This window comes from Mus pahari, chromosome 2 (genome assembly GCF_900095145.1).
Source record: "Mus pahari chromosome 2, PAHARI_EIJ_v1.1, whole genome shotgun sequence".
Classification (NCBI taxonomy): Eukaryota; Metazoa; Chordata; class Mammalia; order Rodentia; family Muridae; genus Mus; species Mus pahari.
Window position 1 is genome coordinate 139223681 of NC_034591.1, and position 17735 is coordinate 139241415.

General features: G+C 37.9%; 1 non-coding gene and 1 pseudogene across 1 annotated transcript; one reads left to right on the plus strand and one right to left on the minus strand.

Annotated features, from left to right (window-relative positions):
- LOC110317082 overlaps positions 1-17735 on the plus strand; it is a 444133-nt pseudogene that overhangs the window by 413489 nt on the left and 12909 nt on the right.
- LOC115063588 lies at positions 129-235 on the minus strand. Its single transcript, XR_003843421.1, has one exon. It is a non-coding gene; the product is annotated as a U6 spliceosomal RNA (small nuclear RNA).

Sequence of the window (17735 nt, forward strand, 5' to 3'; positions counted from 1 at the left end):
TCCCTTCAGCAGAATCTTGCTGGCATGTGCATTAGTATCTGGGCTTGGTGGCTGATGATGGGATAGATTCCCGGATGGGGTAGTCTCTGGATAGTCCATCCTTTCATCTTAGCTCTAAATTTTGTCTCAAAAATATGGAACGTTTCACGAATTTGCGTGTCATCCTTGTGCAGGGGCCATGCTAATCTTCTCTGTATCATACCAATTTTAGTATATGTGCTGCCGAAGCGAGCAGTCCTCCATATATTTTAAATTTTCTCCACCAAATACCTGTTTGTTAAGTTCTATTTAGATTCAGAATTGATTCCCTTCCTGCTTCTACCAGCTTATGTGAACTCTGTTTGTGATTATTTGTGATTGTTGGCCACTCTACACAACAGACCAACTCTGGCATCCAATCCTGTGTCATTTTTTTTATTCTCTTTGATTTCTAGTACTGAAGAATTGCAACCTCATTGTTGTGTTCTCTCTCTCTCTCTCTCTCTCTCTCTCTCTCTCTCTCTCTCTATATATATATATATATATATATATATATATATATATGTGTGTGTGTGTGTGTATGTGTGTGTGTATTTATGTATGTATGTATCAATGTTTATGAATGTGTGTACATGAGTGTATACCTGTGTGCATGTGTAGTGGTTGGTATGTGGCAACTGGTGTTAGTATCTAGAATGTACGTGTAGGCATATCAATATAGCTGGCAGTCAGACAGTCTTCCTCCATCACTTTCTATACTGCTGCCTTAAAACAGCACTGCAGAGTAACCTTGAGATTTTGAGATGACTAGTCAGCAAGATCTTGGGATTTATCTCTCTGTATCTTGCTATTTTAGGGAATAAGCATACAAAGCCATGCATGACTTGTTATGAAGATGCTGAGGATTCTAGTCCAGGCCCTTAGTCACCTCCTCAGCATCACAATACACACACACACACACACACACACACACACACACACACATTAGCTTTAAAGAAATGGATTCATCATGATATCTTCTTGCATGTATAGCATTACACTTTGTTCTTCAGTCTCCTCAGGCTTTGACCTACCAGACTCCACAGTTATCGTCTGATGGTGAGGTCAGCCCTTACTCAGTAAGACAGTGAACTACATTCTCCCTCCATAAACTGCCTGAGCCAAGCCTCCTCCTACCTAACTATTCAGTTTCTTGCCATTGTGACCTTCCATTTCCATCCCTGCCTCAGGAGGCAGCCTCATCCAGGTCTGTTCACCTGCCTGCAGATTCTGTGATGTGCTGTTGCTCCCTATTCTCAGCCACCACTGTAGGTCAGTGTTGGACAATCAGTTCTCTCCTGACAGTACAGCCTGCCACAGTCCTCTGAGTCATAGGGACTGACAAACTATAGCTCTTCTACTTTGTCGGTTCATCTCCCGGTAGGAACAGCGGTGGTCTTCCTGAGAGCAACACCTGGATTAGAGTCCTGAAAGAACCCTGGGCTTGTCCTGTCAGCAGGACAGCAGATCTCTTTACCACAGACTCTTGGCTTATATTAGGATGCAATTTGTCACATTTCAAACACATATTTTTTTAAATTTATGGTTTAAAAGTAATTCCTTAAGATTTTTAGAAATATGCTTAATTAAGAAAGTTATGTTAAGCTCGGCGTGGTGGCACACACCTTTAATCCCAGCACTTGGGAGGCAGAGGCAGGCAGATTTCTGAGTTCGAGGCCAGCCTGGTCTACAGAGTGATTTCCAGGACAGCCAGGGCTACACAGAGAAACCCTGTCTCAAAAAACAAACAAACAAACAAAAAAACCCAACCAACCAACCAAACAAACAAAAAACAAAAAAAGAAAGTTATGTTAATTAATATAACATAAGTCATGTTTTATTAATTTAATTTCATGGAACTCATGAACCCACTATCAGAGTTTATTAATATAAAAAAATTATCATCTTGTATCATCTATTTAAATTGATTAATCTTGTGAATTTTACTAAATACTGAGTACTGCTTTATGCTAGCATTTCTTTCCTCAACATACTTTTATTCATTTCATTTTCTGATTTCTTCTTTCCTATTCCTTCTTTTCCCCACACACTCCTCTCTCCCAATCAATTGCATGTATTGAGTACCTGTATCCAATTATCATGATTTTGGATCTAATATGTAAAATATTCACTAAACAATCCAAACTTAGATTCATGGTGAGAAGTCAGTGAATGGAGCCAGGGCATGAGCTGTGGATTAGGGCATGACCCAGTGGGTATCTGATTTTAGGAAATTAGTTAGGGAATTTGTGTGGAGAGGGGATCAAGTCCCAAACTGAACCATGAGACACCAGGATATTCTGATATAACCAGTGGGGTAAGAGGGGATGGAGAAGATTCAGTAAGACCAACTGGTAGTGTTGGTCAAAATTGGAAATACATTCCTTGGTTAAAGAAGGAATCCTGCAATTTAGTAAAGATCACATTTTACGGAAAAGGAATGTTTCATGCCAATATTACATTAAGTTGAATTGCGAAGTGGATTTGATAATCGGTCACTTAATATAGAAGATTAGGTAATGATCTAGTCTACCACCTACCACAGAGAAGATGCCCTAAAGTTCATAGGAATGACAGTGTAGTCATCTCAGTTGGAATTTTAAGGATAGCAATGTGATGGGGGTGACCAGAGTGACCTGTTAAAGAGAGACTTTTCAACATTCATTGAGGTAGATAATGAGCATTCTATCCTAAGCAAACTTATTTTGTGGTAGTTGACTACAGATTAAGCTTTACAGAAAGATAAAATACATAGGAACTTCTAAGGAAATAATATACTTCATTAGTAGATTATTAAATGCTGATTCTTCTTTATTGAATAATTAATTATGGATTTGTGGCTTCAAGTAAAAGGCCTTTATCGTTAACATTTCTCTACTTCTTTTATCAGAAAGATGAAAGTTTCGGTATGAGAAGTGACAGAATTGCAAATGCTCTGGTTTGACTGGTATTACGTGAAATTAGAGATGGAGATAAACATTCTGGCTCTGTTTGATATGGTTTTACAAAAGTGTAAGGAAAAGAAACATTTATTGTTGAGGAGGTAGAAGAAAGTGGTGTATCATAGGTAACAAGTTGTTATTTCTTAGCAAAATTATCTAATTATTTAATTTCTCCTAGAGTTCATAAACAGAGAAGTTATACCAAATCATTTGAGAATAAACAAAATTTTCTTGTCTTAAGTAGTAACTTTCTTTCTGTTTAGATCAGCTATGCTCCTTTTGAGCCCAGTCTTGGGACCAGAGTTCAGCTCCAGTCTCCTTACCAGTTTCCTGTGCACACCACAGCTCTATATCAGGGAATTATTCAACTGCTGTTGTACTTCACTTGGGTCTGGGTTGGCCTGGTAGTACCAGATGATGAGGGGAGAACTCTTCCTTAGGGACATCACAGAGGAGATGATGAACCATGGACTTTGTGTTGCATTTGCAGAAATGATTCCAGAATTTCCTGCTAAGGACACAGTAAACAGGGAACGTTTTATGGAAAGATTCACACTGACACATGTTATCGTTGCATTTGGTGATACATATTCTCTTCTGAGATTTGTCTATAACATCTTCTGCAATACTCCTTTTGGTAATATCTGGATCACAACTTCTGATTGGGATATTACTACATTACTCTTTCAACAAAATCTAGGTTATACATACTTTGGTGGAGGATTATCATTTTTTGTTCACATGGATGAAATTCTGGGATTCAAGGATTTTCTCAAAAGTGTTCAACCTAGAAAATACCCTCATGATATCTTTATCCAGGATGTGTGGTCTATCTTATTTGAATGTCCATATATTGATCAGCACTGGATCAGGAAACTGAGTCAATGTGAGCAAAATGGCAGCCTGAGCACACGACCTCTGCATGTTTGGGATATGAATACCTCACCCTCGAGTTACAAAGTCCATGCTGCTGTGTATGCCATTGCCCAGGCACTCCATGAGGAGCTGTCAGTCAGAGTGGAAGGAGGATCACTCCATAAAGCTCCTCTCCCATGGAAGGTAGCAATAGCTGGTCTTGTATTTCTCTAGGGCACTGGGCCCTGGTTATATGTTCTTTACATTGGTTTACAATCTTTCCTAATTGTTGTTAGAACAATATTGCTGCTGTTAGCATACTTCTTTAGAGTACTGCCTCCTTCCTCAAAGTATTCATCTTATTCAGTAGCATAGAGTAATTGTGTTAGAGAAGAAATAAAGAAAACCACATTGTATGGTTTAAAATTGAGCTAACATTGCTATCAGAAAACAAAATGTGAATGATGCTAAAAAATGTTTTTTCTATCTTAAGCACATTCAAACAATAATACTTATACCCTTTATTTGTCACATTTTTTTTTTACTATTTTTAATGATTTGTGAAGAAATTATATACAAATCAGAGGCTTGTACAAATAGAAATGTGGCATATTTTAAGGGATTTTAGTCACAACTGATGCAGTAGCTTGGTTTGTTTTGATAAACAGATCCTAGAAAGAACACATATCTTCTATAAGACTAGACATTATCATTCACGTCTTTTATCCAGTATGTGGGAGGCTGAGGCAGAAGGATCATGAGTTTGAAGCCAGCTTAGGCTGAATAGACATTCCTTGTCTTAAAAAATCAAATCCAAAACCAAACTGAAACAAAAACAGGTTCTTTAATATGAAACTGGATTGAATAGTGTGGTACTAATCATGACACATCAACTTTCCATGTTTATCCTTCTGCATCTTATTATCTTTTCCACAGCTATTGCACTTCCATAACTTACCAGAGTCCCTTTATCTACATTGTTGTCAATACTTTATTTTTTGAGTTTGTTTTAAATTTGCATTTTGTTTGGTACTTTCAAACACTTGGATAATGGATATTGGGTATTTTCTACCCCTGCCTCGTTGCATTCCCTACCTCTTCTTTCCCTTTTGGAGCCTTTCTCTCAACTAGTCCTCTCTCACTCTCACTACCTCTTTTTGTAGGTGGGGCCCATTAAATGTAGTTATAGTTTCTTACCCAGGAGTGGGAGGTTATTACTAGCCTAAGGATTAATTATTCCTTTAGGTCACATAATCTTTTGTGTGTTTTGAATTTTGACATCGGGCATGCTAACATATCCAAAGATGTATAGCTCAGGGTAACCTTTATTACCACATGTATTATTTTCTTTAAAAAAAATCTAACAAATACTCCCTCTGATTTTAACTTTTTGGCTAAACTATTTCATTAATTACCTATAACTTGGTATAATAGCCCTTCATTAGGTGTCTTGTTTGCAAATATCTTCTTCCATTCCATGATTTGTCCTCTTACACTGTTTGTTGTTTTCTTTGCTGTATAGAAGCTTTCCTTGTTAGGATAGTTTATCTTAGCTTTCATTGACAGCTTTTGATGTCATATTTGATAACATCATCATCAATGACATCAAAGGACTTCCCTCTGTGTTTTTACTCTAGAATTTTTTTTTTATTCTAAGTAGTTTTTGAACTGCTTTTACTTTATTTGTTGTATAAAATAGACAAAACTCCAACTGCAGTTTCTCATCCTGTTTTCACAACAGCATTTGTGGAAGCGACCTCATTTTTCTCTTTTCTAGTACTTGGTGTCTAGTGTATTCAGGTGGTTTTTGGATTTCAGTTCAGCTCTTCTGTGATGTGTATATGTTATGGGCCATGCTCATACTCCTGAAATTTTATAAAACTGTTTGGAATGGGAAATGCAATGCTTTAATTTTGTTTTTCTTGATCAAGATTGCAAAAATCATATGACTTCTTTGTGGCTCTCCTCTCCTGTAGGGATTTTAAGCCTTGATAATCTCTAAGAAAAACATCATTTAAATTCATAGAGACTCCCCTAATCTGTGAAACTTTTTGCATAAAGAACTACTCTAAACAGTATAAACTTTTAATCATTGATACTGTCTCTTCAATCTCTTTCATCAGTGTCTTACAGGTTTCACCATAGGGATATTTCACCTACTTGCTTACATTTGATTTTAATTAGTAAAATAATTAGGAATATTGTTTTATTGTTTCTGTTGGCATATATTTATTATACATTGTATTGGGTTTCATGAGGATAATTGCATTCAAGTGTATACAATACTCATTTGACTATGCTTCCCTTCAATTTCTTCACTCCACTCCACTTTCTTTTTTTTTTATTTTTTTATTTTTGTTTCTGTTTTGTTTTGTTTTTCGAGACAAGGTTTCTCTGTATAGCCTTCTCTGTCCTGGAACTCTCCCTACAGAGGTGTGGAAGTTTGAATGAAAAATTTACCCCCAGGCTCAGTATTTGAACAATAGGTTCTTGATGCACTTGTCTAGGGAAATTTGAATGATGCAGTCTCCATGTGCATGAGTGTGTACATTTGTGTGTTCCATGCATGTGCAAGTATGTCTACATTTATGTGCCAGTGTGTGTATGTGTATGCCTGAGCTCATGCATGTGCATATGGAGGTACTCATTAATGTCCATGTGTGTGTGTGTGTGTGTGTGTGTGTGTGTATGTGTGTGTCTGCATACATGTGAATGTGTGTATGTATGCGTGTGAATGTGTGCGTGTGATTTTAGGCATTTATAAATTACTGAACTCTACAAATGAGAGGAAAAACTACAATATGTAACTTGATGAGTCTGAGTTTTCTTAATATTATGATTTCCTCATACCAATTTACCCTTAAATGGTATAACTTCACTTTTCTTTATAGATGAAAAAAAATTACTATGTGTGTATACCAAATATTTATGCATTCATTAATTGATTGACACTATATTGATTACTTTCTTGTTGCTGTGACAAGACACCGTGTCCAAGTAAACTCATAGTGAAAGGGTTTGGCTTACAGTTCTAGGGGTAAAGATTTCATTGTTGCAAGGAGGCATGGCAGCAAGCATCAGGCATGGTGACAGGGGGAGGAGATCATATTTCAACCATAAGAGAAAGTAAAGAGAATAAATGGAAAATCCTTTATACTCTCAAGGCCCACTCCTAGTGATGTGCTTCCTCCAGCATGCTTGTACCCCTAAAACCTCCCAAAAGAGTGCCAACCATCTGGGTGGCAAGTGTTCATTACCTGAACCTATGGGGGACAGTTCTTATTCAAATAACTAAATACTCCTAAGCTGAGCCATGGACTCATTATTGTTTCAATAAGCCCTAATGTCAAGTACTTCTGATACACAGACTTGAAAGCCCTTCAAATAAACATCAGGAAGTGATGGAGCTGGATCATATGGTAGGTCCATTTTTTATTTTTTGAGGACCATTTTTTTCTGGTTTCCGTAGTTGCTAGACTAATTTGCATTTCGATCTGTAAAGTAGTGTGTAAGCATTCTCTCTTCTCCATATTATGGCCAATATTTGTTCAACATGGGCTTTCTGTTGCTGTGTTAAAACACTGTGTAAAAAAGTGACTTACAGAAGTTTATTTTGGCTTGGGTTCCAGAGGGAGAGTCCTTAGTGATGGGGAGGCATTGCAGCAGGTGCTAGAATAAAAATCAGAGAGAGCATATCTTCAGCCATATGTAGGAACCAGAGAGAACCTGTGGGATGAAACTATACAGTCCCAAAGCCCTGCCCAGTGGCATACTTCCTTCAGCAATGTTCGATGGTCTAAAAATTCCATAACCTGCCAAAACATTCCCAGCACAAACCAAGTATTCAAACTCCCGAACCTACTGGGAACATTGATTATTCAAATCAATATATATACATATATTGAGCTCATATATATATATATATATATATATATATATATATATATCCACTGTTTGTGCTCTCTCTGTGTGTGTGTGTGTGTGTGTGTGTGTGTGTGTGTGTGTGTGTGTGTGTATGTGTGTATGTATGTATGTTCCATCTTTGGGAATTCTGAGAATTTTTTACAGTGTGTTTTGATTAGATTCATTCTCCTCCCCCACCACTTTCCCATTCCCCACTGAGCCTTTCATCCTATCATCTTAAAACCCATTAAGACTAATTCATGCTGCCTCAACAGTTTTGGATATTTTGTGTTCTCCTGGAGCATGGTTAAGTTTCTAGAGGCTACATTCTTGAAGAACACTGACCCTCTTTTCCTGTAGCTAACAACTGCCAGTGTCATTTAAGCTATGGGTGGGACTTAATGCTCAATTCCTTTGGCTTGGCTTGGGCTTGCTATGTCTTGTGCAAGCTATTAAAACTGTTATGAGCTCATATGCACAGCTCCCTACAGAGGCCAGAAGATCCTGTTTTCTTGTAGTCATCCACTGACCATTATTGCAGTTTGGTTATATTTTATTATTTAAAAGATTTTAAAATTCTAACTATAGTTGATATTCTTCTTCTGCCTCAAGTTCATCCTGATTCCTGCCTCCTACCTACCATAAGTTATTTCTCAAGAAACCCAAACTCAATATGAGAGCAAACCCCCTGAAACCAGAAAAACAAAATAAAATTACACCCAAAAAGAATAAGACAAAACACAATGTCAAACTGTAATGAAAGTTAAAGCATACACAAAAAGACCTGTCGATTCTATTATTGTCAATTACTCCTGAATATGAGACCTGCCCTGGAGTGATTGATTTGCCCTGAGTCACACCATTGGAGAAACTGGATTTTCCCTTTCCCAGCAGGGATAAGTAACAGTTCAGTTATTAATTTTCAATCTACTGGTTAGGTTTTCATCCATCCATCCATCCATCCATCCATCCATCCATCCATCCATCCATCCATCCATCTGTTTGTTTTGCGTAAATATAGCAACAATATTTTAATACAATGAAACAAAAACTACCACATGGAAGTCAGACAACAAAAATAAAGATCCCAAAGTAGTTTTCAAGGGTCAGAGCACCCCCCCCCCCAGTTTGCATGCTCATAAGAAGACGAAAATTGAAGACACAATAAAGGAGCATTGGACCTGTTCCAGACCCATGCAGACCCTTTTCTTGCTGCTTAAGTCTCTGTGAGTTCGTATGAGCATTGCTCATGTTATTTTTAGAGGGAATACATTGGTTTCTTGGTATCTTCCATCTTCACTGGCTCTTGCCTTCTTTCTGTCTCCTCTTCCATTGTATTCCCTGAACTGTAAGACAAAGGATTCTTCTGTTTTTATTATTAAAAAAATATTTTTCTCTCATACATTTCAAATGCAGACTCCCTTTCCTCTACTACCTCCAGTTCCCCTGCCAACTGTCCCTCTCTCCCAGATTCCTTGGTGTCCCTTATTTCTCATAATAAAGGAGCAGACCTTCCAGGAATATTAGCATGGCATAACAAGACACAGTGAGATTAGGAACATACCCTCCTATCGAGGCTAGATGGGGTAACACAGTAGGAGAAAAAGTATCTCACAAGAGGCAAAAGAGTCAGACACAAACTGTCTCCTACTGTTAGGGGTCCCACAAACACCCCAAGGTAAACAACCACAGCATGAGTGAGAGAACCTAGTGCAGACATGTGCAGTTTCTATGCTTGTCAATTCAGTCTCTGTACCTTGTTTGTTGATTCCTCTGGCTGTGTTCTCTTAGTGTTCTTGATTGCTCTGGCTCCTATAATCCTTCTTCCCCATCTTCCATGGCTTCCCCAAGCACTGCCTAATTTTTGACTGTGGGTCTCTACATCTGCTTTCATCAGTTGCTAGATGGAGTCTCTCTGGTAGAAAATGAGCTAGGCATTGGTCTGTGGGGATAGCAGAATATTCATAGGAATCCAATGAATCCAAGTTGATTGACTTATTACTGTTGTTGTGGTCTATTGTATTTGGTTCTACATTAGGTCTCTGAGACATCCAGCTTCAGGCTGCTGGCCATCTAGGCATTGCCTCTCATGGGTTGCCTCCTCTCATGGTTTGAGCCTCAAGTTAGACCAGTCATTGCTTGTTCAATTCCACAAATTCTGAGCTACCATTCCCCCAGCACTTCTTGTAGTCAGGACAGGTTGTAGGTCCAGAGTTTGTGGATAAGACAAACTCCCTCCCTAAATTTTTTCCTTCTCTCTCCTCATCTCATCCAACTCCCTTCTCTACCTAGAAAATCTATTCTATTTCTCCTTCCCAGGGAGATCCATATAACCACCCTTCTTGTTACTTAGCCTCTTTAGGTCTGTGGATTATCCAGTCTTCAGTTGAGAAACATCTGGGTTGTTTCTGGTTTTCAGCTATTCTAAATAAAGCCACTATGAACTAATTGAGCAAGTGTCCTTGTGGTAAGATGTGTTGTTCTTTTGCTATATGCCCAAGAGTCCTATAGGTGGGTCTTGAGGTAGATCGGTTCCCCATTTTCTGAGGACCTATACATCATATTGATTTCTATAGTGGCTGTACAAGTTTGCCCTACTTCCATCATTGCAGGAGTGTTCCCCTTGCACCACATCTACATCATGAGCTGTCTCCTGTATCTGTGGTCTTTGCCATTCTGACATATGTACAATGGAAGCTCAAAGTAGTTTTGATTTACATCTCCCTTGGCCAAGGATATTGAGTATTTTTTAAAGTGTTTCTTAGTCCTTTCAGATTCATTTATGGAGAATTCTCTGTTTTGCTCTGTCCCTACAGTTTTAAATATTAGACTGGTGGTTTGTTGATGACTAGTGTCTTCAGTTCTTTATATATTTTGGATATTATCTCTGTCAGATTTAGAGTTGGTAAAAAATTCTTTCCCATTCTATTGACTGCCATTTTGTTATATTGAAGTTGTTCTTTGCCTTTCAGAAGCTTTTTGGTTTCATGAGGTCCCGTGTATTCATTGCTCTATCAGTATTCTGTTTATGACATTGTCTTCTGTGCTAATATGTGTAGAATTAAAATAAATAAATAAAAATTGGCAGCCCATTCTACACTACCTTCCCTAAATTCCAGCTTTTCGAAAGAAAGACACACACAGCCTTTATTTTTTAATATGCCTAAAACATCTCAGTGGCTGGGTCATTTTCTAACATTTATGTGGCTAATCTACCTCCCTCTGAAATTTTGAGTTATCATTTATTACATTTTGTATTTTACCTTGGCTGCTCTGTATCCACTTGGGCAGCACTACTGGGCCGCTGTCTTCCACCTCCTACATGGAAGCTGTGGCCCAGTGTCCTGCACCTTCTCAGGCCTGGCATCTCTTTTTCTCCACTTCTCCAGGCATGGTGGATTTATTTCTCCTTCCCTTTCCCCCTGTCTCTAGCCAGGGAATCCTATAAGTCTCACCTCTCTCTGCTCTCCCTAGCTACTGTCTGACAGCATCTTTATTTACCAATCAGATACAACTGGGGGCAGGTTCCCAGAATCTATGTGCAATAGATGGTCTCACATAAACACAATTATGGGGAATGTAATTAGCATTCATAATACAAGTAGTTATAAATACATTCAAGGCTATTCCCTACTTTTTCTTCAATCTAGTTCAGTGTGTCTATTTTAATATTGTGTTTATCAATTGACCTTGGGTTTTGTAGAGGGTGATAAATATGAACCTGTGAACATGAAGACATCCAGTTAGACAGCACCATTTTTGAAGAGGCTTTCTTTTTTTTTCATGATGTATTTCTGGCTTCTTTATAAAAAATTAAGGTGTCTATAGATGTGTGGGTTTATGTCTGGGTCTTCAGCTCAATTCTATTGCTCAACGTGTTTCTTTTCAGGAGAATACTTTTTGGCTTTTATTACTATAGCACTGTGGTATACTTTAAAATTATAGATGATAATACCTCTGGAATTTCTTTTACTGTTTATTATGTTGATTTTCTCTTTTTGAACACTCACAAGCAGCTTATATTTATCTACAATTCAGACGATTTCAAAGATGGGAAAGTTCAAACACCAGGGCAAGGAGGAAGAACACCAGCCATCCAAGTCTTTATGCAGTGACACACACAATTATGCACACTCCAGATACTAGAAAGCCTACAGGGGGCACCCCATGACCACTTATTCTGCTGATCCATGAGCATGGGAGATCTTTCCATCTTTTGATATCTTCTTTTTGCTTCAAAGTCTTAAAATTTTATCATACAAGGCTTTTGCTTGCTGGATTTGATTACCCCAAACAGTTTTCATTTTCTTTCTTTCTTTCTTTCTTTCTTTCTTTCTTTCTTTCTTTCTTTCTTTCTTTCTTTCTTTCTTTCTTTCTTTCTTTCTTTCTTTCTTTTTGTGGCTATTGTGAAGAATATCATTTCCTTGATTTTTTCTCAGTCTGTTTGTCATTTGTATATAGGAAGGCTACTAATTTTTTGAGTTAATCTTGCAGCCATCCACATTGCTGAAAGTGTTGATCAGCAATAGGAGTTCCCTGGTAGAATTTAGGGGGTTGCATATGTATGCTAGCATATCATTTATAAATAATGATACCTTGAAGTTTTATTTTCTAATTTGTATCCATTGATCTCCTTCAGCTATTGTACTACTAAAACATCCATTTTGTTTTTAACATTTATTTGCTTTAGTACTTATTTGTAATTATATCTTTGTAGTGAATTTTCTCACAGTTATTATTTGATATCACTTGCCTTTCATGATATTGTTTAACCTAAATTCTGCTCTCCCCAAAGTTATATTGAATTGTCTTCTATCTATCTATCTATCTATCTATCTATCTATCTATCTATCTATCTATCGACTATCTATCTATCTATTTATCTATCATCTATACATCCATCCACCAATTTCTCTCAGTGCTATGAATTGAACCTTGTGCATGGTGGTAGGTATTACCACTGAGATCTCTCATCAAACTTACCCCTTCTTATTTTGGTAATCAGTTACATGAATTATCATTCCTATTCTTTTACTTTTAAATCTTATGGCTAAATTCAATCTCTTTGGGCAGATTCTAGTTATGTTATCCCTTTTAAAATATATTAGCTTGTTATTTTAGGGGCAGTTGAAGAATTTACTCCATGAATACATATAGTTGGTGCCACACAAGAATGTCAATCAAGAGGAAATCACATATACAGTGGTAGTCTAATAAGTTTAAATTTTCTAATGATGGTATAGTCACACTCTTTTGTGCATTTGCATTCTGAAATGTTTGCTCAATCACAAAATATTCTAATAATGCATATCTCAGAATGTATCCTTTTTGTTAAGTAACACATGTTTGTAGCCATTTTACATTTAAAATAATTATTGCTGGATAAAGACTTATTGTTTCCCTTTTGTTTATCTATCTATCTATCTATCTATCTATCTATCTATCTATCTATCTATCATCTATCTATCTATCTATCTATCATCTATCTATCTATTGAATGTTTCTCGCTTTCCATTCATCTTCACTTGTCACTTCGTATATTAGTATGATTTGTTAGTTTTTTTCTCTCTTGTTTTCTTTTTCCATTTTCTTCATGGCCACTATATAGAAAATACCTTTTATTTCTGTGTTATATACAATTTTAATTACATTCATAGTTATGTACTTCCAGTTTTCCCTGCTTTTTGATGTTAAAATCAATATCTTCATATATTATGTATCCATTAATATATGAGCATAATTACTTTTTTAAAAAAATTATTAGATATTTTCTACATTTACATTTTAAATGCTATCCCGAAAATCCTCTATACCCCTTTCCCTGCCCTGCTCACCAACCTTCTCACTCCTGCTTCCTGGCCCTGGCATTCCCCCTGTACTGGGGCATATAATTTTTACAAGGGCCTCTCCTCCCATTGATGGCCTACTATGCCATGCTCTACTACATATTCAACTAGAGACAGAAGCTCTGGGGTGTACTGGTTAGTTCATATTGTTGTTGCTCCTGTAGGGTTGCAGATCTCTTTAGCTCCTTGGGTACTTTCTCTAGCTCCTTCCTTGGGGGCCCTGTGAGCATCCACTTCTGTATTTTCCAGGCACTGGAATATCCTCACAAGGTCTTTCACTTCCTTTGTTACAGTCACACCAGGGTATTTTATGTTATTTGTGACTATTGTGAAGGGTGTTGTTCCCTAATTTCTTTCTCAGCCTGTTTATCCTTTGTGTAGAGAAAGGCCACTGATTTGTTTGAGTTAATTTTATATTCAGCTTCTTCACTGAAGCTGTTTATCAAGTTTAGAAGTTCTCTGGTGGAATATTTAGGGTAACTTATATATACTATCATATCATATCATATCATATCATATCATATCATATCATCTGCAAATAGTGATATTTTGTTGTCTAATTGCTCTGGCTAGAACTTCAAGTACTATATTGAATAGGCAGGAAGAAAGTGGACAGCCTTGTCTAGTACCTGATTTTAGTGAGATTGCTTCAAGTTTCCATTTACTTTGATATTGGCTACTGGTTTGGTGTAGATTGCTTTTATTATGTTTAGGTATGGGCCTTGAATTCCTGATCTTTCCAAGACTTTTATCATGAAGGGGTGTTGGATTTTGTCAAATGCTTTTTCGTCATCTAACAAGATGATCACGTGGTTTTTTCCTTTGAGTTTGTTTGTATTGATGGATTTCCATACATCACACTATGCCTGCATCTCTGGAATGAAGTCTACTTGATCATGAAGGATGCTCGTTTTGATGTGTTCTTGGATTTGGTTAGCTAGAATTTTGTTGATCATCTCCTGCATAGATAGGTCTCAGTGATCCCAAGATCCTGCTTGTGCTAGGGCCTGCACAGTTTGTGCTCAAGATGGCAAGGGGCTGATGCCCACCAGAATGAACCCCAGCTGTTCGTTGGGCTGCTTTCCTTTGTCCTTGTTCCTGCAGGCACATGACCCTCTGGGTTTTTTGGAGCAGATGTTGTGTTCCCCTCACCAGTGATGTCAAGATCATGGGTGTGCTAGGGTGCCTGCAGCGTGGAGTGTCCTCTGGGGACCTTGGGACCCTCTGCTGTGTTCATGCGGAAGATGGTGGGGACTGGTACTGACCAAACAAACCCTGGTCACTGGTCAGGCAGGTTTCCTTTGTCCCTGTTCCTGCTACCACAAGACCCCCTGGGATTTTTGAAACAGATGTTGCATTCAACTCACCAGTGACCCCAAGATCCTGTGTGTACTAGGACTAGCCACTGGTCAGGCAGGTTTCCTTAGTACCAGTTTCTGCTAGCACAAGACCCTCTGGGTTGTTCAGAACAGATGTTTCATTCAACTCACTAGTGATCTCAAGATCCTGGGTGTGATAGGGTATCTGCACCATGGATAGTCCTCCGGGGACCTTGGGACCCTCTATCAAGTTCAAGCCCCATCTTTTTCTTGAAATGTAGTATGAAAAAAGTTAAAACACCTCATTGAAATTGTTCTTATTTTTCATAAAAATTAGAATCTGGTGACCAGAGTTCTCATTTCATTAGGGAGTGACTGAGAAAAGTTCAGTTTTCAAATCTGAATAGTGATGGTAGCGTGGGAAAGTGACTCTATCACATGGGCACTAGGGAAAATTTCCTGAACAGAACACCAATGGCTCAGGCTCTAAGATCAACTAGAGATAAATGGGTCTCATAAAATTCAAAAGCTTCCGTAAGGCAAAGGTAGTGGTGGTAAACAGAAAATGACTATGATAATGCCTACTTATATGTAGCCTGACTGCACATATGTATTACTGTTATGATAAATGTTTGATAAACGGAACAAAAATCAAAGCAAAGTCCCAGGAACACATGATTAGTGAGAGAGCGCAGTTAGTGTAACCAGGTTGATTTGCATCTCACTGACGTACAGTGAAAATTCTGACAGATATTTTCTCTTTTAGCTCCATCCATTCTTACAGAAGGGCCAACTCAGGAGAAGCACCAACGAAGAGAACATGAATAAGGAAGTTGGGCCAACTGAGCTTGACATCTTTAATTACCAGTCTCTGCAAAGTGGTACCAAAGCTCAAGTGAAAGTTGGCGAGTTTGTCTTTGAATCTCACAGTGTTCAGCATCTTTCCCTAAATGACAAGCTCATATCTTGGGGTGAACACCACAGTCAGGTGAATATCTTTGAAGTCAACACTGTGCAGTGTTTTTAGAGTGGAATTGTTCTGAGAGCACAGATAAGGGGGCTGCTGAGCACCTTCAGGCTCAGAGTTCCTTACTTTGTCCTTTCCAATGCCAAATACTAAAATTTTCTGCCTGCAGAATCACTGTAAGAATTAGTGATATATTATTGGATTAATTCTTCAGATGGCTTAATCTTTGAAATGATTGTATAAGTGCATGGCCTACCTACTAAAAAAAAGAACATCTTGGGCAGTTTTCTAGTTTTCAAGGTTTTTGTGGAAGTAACTGCCTTTGGTAAATAAATAAAATAAAGACATGTGGATGAAAACAGTCTCTGCAAATAAGTATTAGTAAATGTAACTTTTATTGTCATGAAGTTAATTGTCATCTCTGAGGCTTACTGCCTCCATCTGCTAACCTCTGCCTATTTCTGGATGCTTCTAGACTCCTTACAATCTATTCTAGGCCTAGAATGTTTACAGCCTTTCAGGCTTAATGATTAATAAGCTCACCCTCTCTTTCTCTTTCTGAATTCTGGCTTGCTGGTTCAGCTATTCTGGCTCTACCTCTTCTCCAAGCTGACTGGTTCAATCTGACTTCTCTCAGTTTCTGACTGAATTTGCTCTGCTTGGCTTCATATTAAGTTTGGCAATATGTTCTAATCTTTTGGCTCCTTTTTTCAAATTCTGGATCCTTCTGTCTTTACCTGTGTCTCACTCGTTCTCTCTGCAACTTTTCTCTGTACAACTGTCCCAATAAAACTCATTGCCCCCAACCCTTATGCACTGTTCCCTTAAGTTGATGTCAGATGCCATCTGAGAATGGGCATGACAAGCACGTCCATTTCCTGGAGTCAGCCTTCAGTTTCGTGTGGCTGCAGTGGGTGTACTCTGAGAAGCAAAGACCCCAGACACTTTTATTCGCATATTGCTTCTGTTTGCTCTCCCTATTACACAGCTTAAAGATTTCCTTGGTATTTGCCCACACTAATGGAAAGATTTCCTGAGGAATCAATGTGAAGGTATACATCCAGATAGTAATTCTGTTTAGATGAATTGATGATTTCCTAATTGCTGTTAATGATTTTATAGAGTTCCTAAGTTGATACAAGTATTCTCTTGTGCACTGTAGAATAAAAGTTGCAAATAGAGCTCTGTATACCTCATGTATCATGCACTAATTGTGATAGAAAAAAAATGCAGGACTGGAACAAATAAACAATCACTGAGAAAGCATTTATTCAGCAATAGATTCAAGAAATAGGCCACAGGTGTTCACTGTAAAAATGCAAGGCCATAAGAATCTGTTGCTTTGAACTTATAATGAATTTATACAATGGAACACTGCTTTGAATTTATAATTTCCTTTCTGCTTTAATCCCATTTTATTTAACATTTTATGTATGAGGTAATTTTTTATTAGATATTTTCTTTATTTATATTTCAAATGTTATCCCCTGTCCTGGTTTCCCCTTCAAAAACTCCCTATCCGCTCCCCTCTTCTCCTGCTCACCAACACACCAAATCCTGCTTTCTGGCCCTGGCATTCTCCTATACTGGGGCATAGAGCCTTCATAGGACCAAGGGCTTCTCCTCCCATTGATGACCAACTAGGCAATCCTCTGCTACATATGCAGCTGGAGCCATGAGTCCCACCATGTGTACTTTTTGGTTTGTGATTCCGTCTCTGGGAGCTCTGGGGGTACTGGTTAGTTCATATTGTTTTTCCTTCTATGGGGCTGCAAACTCCTTTAGCTCCTTGGTTTCATTCTCTAGCTCCTTCATCGGGGACCCTGTGCTTTAAATAGAAGATTTTTGTAACTAAAAAGTTATAAAATCTGAAAGCAAAAAAAAA